Below are 11,264 nucleotides of genomic sequence, written 5' to 3' on the forward strand. Positions count from 1 at the left end.
AACTACTCTTATTATATATATATATATATATATATATATATATATATATATATATATATTGAAAACTCTAAATCCTAATACTATGATGGCAGAAAAGAAAAGAAAAGAACTAGAATTTAGAATTCTAAAAATTAATATATATAATAAAGTGTTTTAGTCATTTTCTATAATACGGGTATTGTACTCATTTTCTATAAAAAATAATATTAATTTAGACCAATTCAAAATTTAATTCACTATTTTTTGGATTAAATTAATTTGTCTGACCTAATTTTAATAAAAATAACATAGTTTAATCGATTATATGTGTTAAATTTTAATTATTAGAAAATATCTTTAAAAAAAGATGTTTTAGATGTCTTTATCTGAGTAGTTCTCTAGTATAAAATATATATTGAAAATAAATTGGACACATATATTTTTACACAAATATATTAATGTTGATTTTGGTGTACAAATAACAGTTTTGATTGTTAATTATCGCCGATTTTGGATAGTAATTGTTCTTTATTTTACCATGTCTAAAAAATTAACAGATCTTCATGACCTTGTAAATATTTCAAAATGTAAGAAATTTTATATGATTAATGCACACAAAATGATCTTAAATTAATTTACCTTTAACTACAGAAATTGGAGCTTCCAATGTGCATTGCAAGGAGTTAGTGATGATATAGCGTTTGGGAAGATAAAGTTTCTTTGTTGGCACCTTATTCACAGCAAAAGTGGTGTTCCTGCTCTGGAACTGGAAGTATATGCATGAGTGTGTCCATGATGATGATATCATCATGTTACCAGAAAAAAAGAAAAAGAAAAAGAAATCGAGTGGTAATAACAACTTAACTAGGTTATACTCATTGATGCAAAACTTCTAACACTACTTAGATTAATATAGAGTGGACTCAGTAGAGCATGCTAAAATCTAGGAGACAAACTAGTAGGAAATTGACTATCTAATTAGGGGGGTTTTAAAATTGATACTACTTTGTAACACCTTTTTAATTATTATTATTATCATTATTATTATTACACGTGTGAAACATATCAGCATTGCTAAATTTGAGAACACCAATTTCTTTTAGCCATATGATAGATGTTAAGATTTGTCATGAAGCCTAGTTTTTGGATATATGAAAGATAACATTTGAAATCATTTCTATATTTCTTTATATTTATTTATGCAAATCATATATTTTTCTTATGCAATATGATGTAGGAACTAGGAACTTTATAAAATGGATCTCTTATTATATTATATATCATCCCATAATAAAAAATGATTTATTTTGATATGCGTAAAGAAAACAAGTGTGTGTATATATAATTACTAGTGCTTGATGAGTTCATGATAATGACAGGAGAGAAATGTTTTGTGAGATAAATAATGGGCAAAAAATTGAAGGTGATATTCTCGTGGCGACATTTTTATATAAAGATAATATTATGAACTGTTAAATGATTTGATATATTTAATTAAATATATTTTATTAAATTATCTAATAATTTATAATATTATTTTTATATGAAAATATCATCAAGTAAGTATTTTTCAAAATTAAAATACGAAGAATTATCCATATGCAAGATGGACGAAAATGAACAATAATTGTGCAAAGAAGTATATAGGAAGATTGTGATAGGATAAGATGAGATATTATTATTAGATAGGTTGATAATAAGTTAAGAAACTGGAGTCCCATAAAACAAGCATTAAGAGGGAGAACAATGACCCAACCCAAACCGCTACATCATAACTAATAAGACATCTTCACAGTATTCAATGTGCAACAAAGTAAGGAAAGCAAAAGGTGTATCTTACTAAAGATGATTAAAGAAGAAAGATCATATGAGAGAGGAAAGATGTGTACACGAGCTCTTAATTCTAAGGTTTGTGTGTTAAGATTATGTCTGGGATTTTTACATATGTTTACATTTTTCTTTTGTGGGAGATGTTTTATTAGTAATTAGACATTTGTTCTACAATTGCTTGAAGATTTTGATATACATCCTCCTTCAAAATCATCCATTTGTTTAAAAAAATATTATGACTAGTTCAATGCGTTCAAATCATCCTCAAATGTTAAGGGTATATAGCTTATTTTTATGATTTTATCTAAGTTGATTAAGTTGAACTTTGCGAAAAATGTTGCATTATTATTATACTTCAATTCAAGCAAATGCAATCAAAATGTGACAAAGAAAATAAGTGAACCGATCAATTCAAGACCGTGGGAACACGAATGTAATCAAAGGATTATCTTAGGTAACTAATAATTTTTTTGAACAATATGAACAGTCACTAATTAAATTAAAATATACAGTATTTTCAAATTATCCACTTAAATTTTATTATTAGAATAACCATCCGCATACCTAATGAAATGAACATCCGATATATATATTGTTCACATTGTTTAGTATTTTTATTGTCTATCTATATTTTTTCTATTTGGAATTCAGAAATATTATTTGTACACTAAAATTAGTCACTAAAATCAGTTACTAATGTATATTTATGTATAAATACATATGTAGGTTAATTTATTTTCAATATATATTTATATTCTAACATATATTTTATAATGATAACTGATTTTGATAATTGATTTTGGTATATTCTTCTAAATTAATACATCACTTTTTATTATTATTAGATCACATGAGACTCCTTCTATGTGAGTTCAATTATATCTAATAATAATTAGGAAACATACATCACCAAAAATATACATGGACACAAAAAAAGGAGGGTCGTTGGGTGATGGGGTTGGTTCGAAGCTAATAAAAATACCCAAAGCACAAAATATATAGCACCATCATCATCATGCAGTGGTGAAAAGTCACAATTGTAGCAAGAGCCACTAGTTTTTCTGTAAGTTACTTATACCTTTTTTTTTTAGTATTTCTCAATCCATTATGAATTAGAGTTTAATTTAAAGATTTATTACTCGTTAATAAATTGTTACATGTATAAGACAGAATTCAAACTCTATAACGTTTGTTAATAGGCTATTTACTATACCAACCCATCTGAATTAGTTACTTACACTTATTATTAGTAAGACAACACGTGGTTGATGGTTGGCAAGTCTATCTCCGATCCTCATTTCCTTTGGCGAATTTGTGGTTACAATAAATGCTGCGTTATGGGCCTTGTGACCATTGAAGGCAAACTACAGAGTTTTTGGCAAAGTAAAGAAAATGGACCACCACGCATACGACATTGCTTTGTTTTAAATTAAAAGATGGCCTACCCTACCACCAAGACTTTGATCATTTTTAGGGGCTCATGTTTTGCTCTTATTCATAGTCCTCCAACCACATGCTAGCCCAAACTTTTTACTACATTGTCATTAAATATTATTTCTTTGACCAAAAGAGAAATGTTATACTCATATTATGACAAATAAATAAGGGTCTATCTACTGTAATGATGTAAATGATTTACAGATTTTTGTTTTATTGATTTAAAAGCGTATCACTAAAAAGTGTTGCTTAAAGAGAAAGTGTTACCATTAATCGTTAATTTGACTCTGATACCAATTTTTTATCGTCGACTTTTTCAAAATTTCTACTAACTCTTTATATTTTATTTTGAATAAGTTTATAATTTGTATAGATTCAATTGGTGGTGCTTTATTTAAATAATTTGTAAATTCATAATTTAAAGTATTGACCATTTCTACTATTTCTCTTACATTTATTTCTAGTCCTTGTTGTATATTTATAATTTTCATTTATAACTTTTCAATCTTGTTTTAGTTTATAATATTCTTTTTTGCATGGATTATTGTATATAAAATCTTTTATCTGTTTGTTTTTTTCTTTAATATAATTTTTTAAATCCTCAATAACTTCTTTTATTTCTACACTTTCTCTTGTTTCTAAATATCTGTTTAATTTTTCAATTTCATTCTCTATTTTTTCTTTTAACAGCTCTAATTCTTTTAAGTCATAATATGGTTTTCCAGGCATTTATAAATTTTTTAAGTTTAATTCCAACTTGTTTATATTTATTCTTATTTCTATCCTTTTTATTATAAGATCATTAATTTTAATTCCCTTTTACACTCATTTATTTTACTTTTTAATTTTCTCGTCCTTTTTCTTTTTATTTTATTTTCTGGTTTTTCAATCTTTTTATGCTTCATTATTTATTTTAAAATTTCTGCAAACTCTATCATCGATTCATCACTATTTTCTAGAGATTCTATTAATTTTTCTAGTTCTTCAACTTCTCTTTTCAACTTGTCATAGATTATTTTTAGAGCTTCAAATGCTCTTTGATTTATTTCAGAATAATTCAAATGATTTTCTCTTTCAAATAGCTCTTGTTTCTTGTCTTAATAAATTACATACATTTCTTCTTTATTTATTGTCATAATTTAATGTTTAGGGTTTCATTTAATTTTTTGACCTTTTTTGTTAGTTCTTTTATTTTAGAATTTTCTTCTTTAATTTTTAACTTAGATAAACTTAAAGGGCTATTAATTTTAGATTCTCTTATTTGAAAATTCGATGAAACTAATTTTCCTGATGGTTCTTTTAATAATAGAACTGGGTTTTCAATAGCTTTATATTTTGGTATTTCTATTTTTACAATTTTCTGAAATAATTCATCAACATAAATTCTTTCTCTGTTTTTAAATATTATACTATGATGGCTATTTGTTAAAGCATAATTTATTGCATATGTAATTGAAAATGGTTCGTCATCTTGTTCCATTAGATTCTTTCTGTGAAATTTATAAGCCAAACTTATAGATCTTCCAAGATTTTCAGTTGATAAAGGTATAGCGTATCCAAGATGGGCATTGAATTTAACATTTACGTTTGCCAAGTTTCCATGAACAATTCCAATTATTTGATCTATTGGGTCATCAGTAATTCTTTTGTCACAGATTGCTAAGCTTATTGGTGAATTAATTCCTTTCATATATGTAGATTTGATTAAGACTTGTATAGTACTAATATGAATCCATCCAATTTTAGATATTTTTTGTTGATCCTTAATTTTCTCAATCTGTTTACTCAATTCTTCATCATTTATCAAAGCTATTTCAAGTTCTCCATTGGCGAATTTTATCTTTATAGGGGCTTCAAGTTGAATTTTTCCATAATATATTATATTTTTTCTATTAAAAACTTCTTTAAAAAGATTTTGTTTATTAAAATTTTCATTTGATTTGAGATTTAATTCTGTTTTTAGAACAGCCTGCTTTTCATTATCTAATAAGGCAGATAATCTATAATAATCAGATTCTTCCGTTAATTCTAAGCTTTCTAAATAATTCATAACTAAGAGATTAGGATAAAGGCATACCTTTCTGGAGAAAAACTTCCTTTATTTAGTATATTTTACATAAGATGTTTTTATCTCCAGAGAGGAGATTATAGATATTAACTCCAGAGGGGAGTTTAAAACTATTTTTTCCTAAGGGAATTCTTTTTTCAGACTACAAAATCGCCTCGGCAACTTCCTCCTTGCTCTCCTAGCATATGAGTACTCTTAGTCTTCTGCTTTCTGTTTTCTGATGATTTCTACAATTGCCTAAGCATCCTATTTATAATAGTTGGGTTTGATGGACAATTCTCATCCTTACCCTTCTTATGACGTCATTGCTTATGTCATTGTTTATTTTCTTGCACCAGCTACATTGTTGGTGCTCTATGACCTATGTGCTTACGTCACTATGCAATAATGTTAAGAGATGCTTCAGATGTACTGTCCTCCTCTTTTATCATGTGACCCTCAGATGCATTGTCTTCTTCCTTCATCATGTGAGTTGATTTCGTTTCATTATTGCTTTCTTCATATATCTCTGAGGCACATAGCTGGCACTTGTGGTCTTCTCTGTCTTTTATCAAATAGCAGAGATTCCTCTTTATCCCTTCAGAAAGCTTTTCTAAAAGTCCAGATAAGTTGTAGAATGCTGATTCAAATTCTACCAAGAGTCTCATCTCTCTTTCTTCAATTTCATTTCTTTCACTGGACACAAGCAGAGTATTTCTACTTTTATAATTAATCCTTGTGTGAGATTCCTTCGTTATTTTTTGAGTTCTTTCAAAGACCCTTGCTAATGTGCTGGCCAGCCTTCCTTCATGACTGTAAATTGTTAAATCTTGAATCTGATCAATTTGTTGAAAATTTTTTGGGAAGACGGACATGAATATTACTTGGTGTGCTAGAACCAAGCATTCTTCTTCTTTATTAAAAATAGGTTGACTGTAAATTTTAGGGATATATCCCTTGGATTTACATTGTCAATCATATTTTTAAATCTCTTTACTGCATCAACGAATCCTGCAGGAAACTCACTAATAATTTTTAGATCATTAAAAATTAAAATTGTATCAATTAATCCATACTGGAAAAACTGATAGGTGTCAGACGGGGAAGCATCTGGAAATATAACCAGCTTTGTTAGCTGTTCTTTGGCAATAGGATAATATCCCAAAATTGCCCTTTTTTCTTCAGTCCAATTCAGGACTATGTTAAGAGTTTCTCTGAGATTTGTTCTACAGACCCTTTTCTTTTCCTTGATTTCAGCCCTTGTAGGAATGTTTCTTATTATCCCTGTTCTCTGGATTTGAATTGGAGCTTTATCTGCTCTTTTTAGGGTTTGCTCTGGATGGAGAGCTTCATATTCCCTGAAGGATTCTTTTGTCTCTTTCTTTATGAATTATCCTTGATTGATGTGTGAATGGTGCTGCTTTTTCCCAGGCATCATATACTCCTTTCATGGGGCCATTATAAATTACATAATATTTTTTATCTTGGGTAGATTTTTTAATAATTTCAGCAATTGTTTTATTTTCTGAAATTTTTTCTTCACCTGATTTGTCCACCATGCTTAGCTGGCTGAACTCAGATGGTTTTGCTTGTTGTGTTGATTTCATTGTTTCAATGGCCTTCTTGAGAGATTGGATCTGTTCCTTATTTGCTGGCAATGCCTGCATTTTTCGAGTTCTTGTTCATATTTTTGAATTTCTTGATCTAATGCGTTGTAGACGAACTCCATTCTCTTGTTAATGTATCTGCAATAACATTTTTGTCACCCTTAATATATTCAATTTTTATTGGATATTGTAACAAAAATAATTGCCATCTTACCAATCGTCCATGATTATAATCAACTTTTAAATTATATCGTATGAAACCTGTTAGGTAACTTGAATCTGTTCTTAATGTAAATTCTCTGGGTAATAAATCAATTTTCCATTTCTTAAGAGATTTAATTGCTGCTAGAGTTTCCTTTTCATGAGTGGTATATCTCTGTTCTGTTGGAGTAAAAGTCCCTGAAATATACCTGCAAAGTAATTCCTTTGGGGAATATTTAGAATCTAGTGATTCTTTTTCTTGTTCCAAACTTTTTATAGCTTTCTTAGCTTTTAGACAACCTGACCAGGTTATGTCTGAAGCATCTATTTCTACTATTAAATAGTCATTTTCTTCTGGAATATAAAGTTATGGAAGTTTTTCGCATAATTCTTTAATTCTTTGAATTTGCATACTATCTTTTTCATCCCATTTCCATTCTTTTTTAGTACTTGTTTTTGGAAATAAGCTTTTAGTGTATTCTGTTATATTCTTTAAAAATCCTTGATCAGAAATATAATTTATACATCCTAAAAATCTTTGTAATTGTTTTCTATCTTCTATTTTATTAGGAAATAAATTTACCTTTTCTAGAACATTTGGTTGAAGTTTTAGCTTTCCTTGGGTGGATAGAATTAATCCAATAAACTCTATTTCTTGTTTTGCTATTCTTGCTTTCTTTTTGCTAAGAACTAATCCTTTTTCTTTACATCTTTCTAAAACTATTAATAATTTTTGAAGATGATCTTCTTTATCCTGTTTTGAAAAAATTAGTATATCATCAATGTACACTAAAACAAATTCATTTAACTCTTTTAGATTTTCTTCCATAAATCTTTGATAAATATCTGGGGCTTGTCTTAATCCGAATGGTGATACATTCCATTCATAAAATAACACACTTGTTGATTCTTTTGTTGGGCAAGTAAAAGCAGTTAATTTCTTTGTTTCTTCATCTAAACGAAGTTGCCAATATCCTGATTTTGCATCAAGAGATGAAAATCAAGTTGCTCCTTTGATTTTTTCTAAAATAGAATCTTTTCTTGGAAGTTTATGAGCATCACCAATAGTTGCTTCATTCATCTTCTTATAGTTAATAACCATTCTTCGTTTTCCCCTTTTAATTTCATTAGTGTTTTCGACATAAAAGACTGGAGTCGCATGAGGACTTTTACTTAATCTTATAATTCCTTTTTCCAAAAGATCTCTACATTCTAATGAGAACTCTTCTCTATCTCTTGCGGAATAAGGAATTTTATTTGGAACATTTATCTTTTTTGTAGGATCTTTTAATTTAATGCTTACTAATTCGTTTTTTGTATTTTTAATGTCTAAAGGATTTTTAGCACAAATTTCATCCGAAAGTTCTTCTATCTTTATTTCAAGATTATTTTTTGGAATATTTATCTGAAAGTATAAATTTAAATAACATGTCTCTAATATAGAAAATATTTTAAATTTTAGAATCTTATCTATAGTAGTAGTTGGTATTTTTATACGTTTTGATTTTTGATTTATTGAAGAATCGTGTGGAGCTTTTAAAACTATATATGTTAATTATTGAATGAATGGATGATATAGCTTTAAAAAGTTATTTCCTATGATAAAATCCATTCCAGAATCTAACATATATATAGATGGAACAATGAACCTATAATTTTGAATAAAAATTTCAGTCATCTCTGCTTTTTGGTCAATTTTATGTATTGATTTGTCAGCTATTCTAACTCTTAATAGTTTCTTTAATTTTTTTCCAATCAAGTTTTATATTTGAACTAGCAAAGCATTGTGTTGCTCCAGAATCTATGAAAGCATTTATAAACTTTTCTGTTATTTTTATAGTAATAAATGTGGCATTATTACTCAATCTCTGAGTCTGTTTCTGAGACATATTCAAAAATATAGTCTAAGTTATCATCAGATTCCTCTAATGGTTCCATGAAACAAGACTTAGCAATTTCTATTTGTTTAGTAAGATCCTTTTTATCCTTCTCTTTCGGACATTCATTTGCATAGTATCCTTCTTCTTGGCAATACCAACACTTGCAATTTTCTTTTTTATTCGGGTAAGAGTCATTTTTTTGTCTTTTGTTTTTATTGTTATTTCTTTTTCTAAAGTACCTCTTTTTTCTCCAGTTTGGATAGTATTTTCTTTTTCTAAATTGATATTTTCTTTTTCTTTGAAGGTTTTTATTAAGAACATATTTTTTAGGTATCTCTTCATTATCCTGACAGCAAATTCTAATTATATTTGCAAATCTTTTTTGAGTCGCTTCTTGCATACAACGTTCTTTTATTTCCTCTCTTATTGCAGAGGTTGCTCCACCAAAATTATTTTCAATTGTCCCTCTATTTATTTCTCTTATAAATCTTCCCATTATAAATTCATTAGCAGGATATGGAAGTTTTGTTATATACATACTAAGATAATGATTTTTATCTTCTTCTTTTAATTTGTAATAATGTATTCTATATTCACATATATAAGACTCCACATTACATAAATCATATATCTAAATATTAGCTAAATGGTTTTTTGCTTCTTGATATTCTTTATTATAGACTTCTTGTCTATGATCTATAATATTTTTCCCAAAAAATTCTTTATATAGAATCATCATTATATATAATATCTTATCATAAGCTTTTGTTTTTACTGCTAATTCTTCTATTATTTGGTTTTCTATTGATATCATATAATCTCTTATAGTTCCTTTAGTATGAAACCCTATGTAATTCCAAATGTCTCTTCCAGATAATTCACTAAGTTTAGGATTGGTAAAAGCTTCTAATAAGAAGGAATTTAACCAGTTTTCAAAAATTTCTTTTTCATTCTTTTTACAGTCTAGATCGAGCATTCTATCTCCTTCCATTTCCTGGATTTTAGTAACATATTTTGATGATATTTTTGTATATTTTGAATCTTTATTTATAAACCTTTTTTTAAAAACATAATTATCAAAACCTGTTTCCATTTAAATTGAGATTGATTATCCTTAGATGTTCCAACTTCATTTTTTACTTGTATTGAAATTGCTGGTTCTTCGTCACTAGAATAATCTAGGATGTGTTCTTCATTTTCTATATTTTCAGAATTTACTAATTCTTCTTCTATTTGAAATCCCTGTTCCATAATATTATTTTCTTGAGCCATTTTTAATTGTTTAAAAAGCATTGTAACTTCTTCTAATTTTTCTTCAATATTCATAATTTTAGTGGTGGTTTTACTTTTAAATCTGTTATGTTGATTATATTTTGAAATTTTTCTTCTTTGGAATTCTCTTTTTCCTTATTTCTTTGAAATTTTATGGATACTAATATTTCTTCAAGCATGTCTACTATAGAATTTAATTGTGGGTTAAAGGTATGATAAAGATGTGGTGAATCATCTCCATGGTAACATTTTTTAGAAATTCCGTGTGAAAAATAAGTTTTTTCGGGTTTTTGAAGTCCTTCAATAAAACTTATAGTAAAATAAAGATTTTGAGAAAAATCATTTTGTATTGATTTTAAGAATTCGGTGTCATTACAGTTAACACTAGTTAAAATCATTAATTTTGATAACTTAATTATTTCTTTTCTTAAATCTTCTAATTTACTTTTTTCTATTAGGTGACGTTTTTCTTTGTAAAGAGTTACAGTTTTAAGTAAAAAGTGTGGCTTTAAAATGTGTGGTTTGGGTTTTGTCATGTAAGCACATCTTTAAAATTTGTTCCGTACCCTATATTTCTCTAATAAATAAATACCATCCTCAAAATGAAAGGTCATTTTTCAAGTGTTATTTTAAACGTATAGATAGACTTGGCTCATATATCGTCGATTAGTGATTTTCTAATGGATTTAATTTATATGCATCACTAAAAGTATTTGACTTAATAAGAATCATATAAACACAAAAAGACCTAATTGAAGAATAATTTAAAACTCTTTCCCACTATTAAGAGTTAAGACATATATTAATGAAAGTATTATGTTTGGTATTGAAAAAAGAATAAGTAATCAACCCAACCTATGTCCATTTTAAAACAGAATAAAATAATTTTTGTCGAAAAAATAAATTCGTTTCGCTCTTTATTTGTTTCTATTATGAGTTATAGCGATTTTTTTATCATTTCTTTTTATTAGACTTAAACAGAAAAGATCTATGTGACACTTAATATTATTG

At 27.3% G+C, this 11,264-nt stretch overlaps 1 long non-coding RNA gene across 1 annotated transcript; it reads left to right on the top strand.

Moving 5' to 3' along the window:
• The first annotated feature begins 1,732 nt into the window (after positions 1-1,732).
• On the top strand, positions 1,733-3,440 carry LOC140183988 (uncharacterized). Its single transcript, XR_011880596.1, has 3 exons — positions 1,733-1,887; positions 2,655-2,872; positions 3,060-3,440. It is a non-coding gene; the product is annotated as an uncharacterized lncRNA (long non-coding RNA).
• Positions 3,441-11,264: the final 7,824 nt, after the last annotated feature.

Source organism: Arachis hypogaea, chromosome 1 (assembly GCF_003086295.3).
Source record: "Arachis hypogaea cultivar Tifrunner chromosome 1, arahy.Tifrunner.gnm2.J5K5, whole genome shotgun sequence".
NCBI lineage: Eukaryota > Viridiplantae > Streptophyta > Magnoliopsida > Fabales > Fabaceae > Arachis > Arachis hypogaea.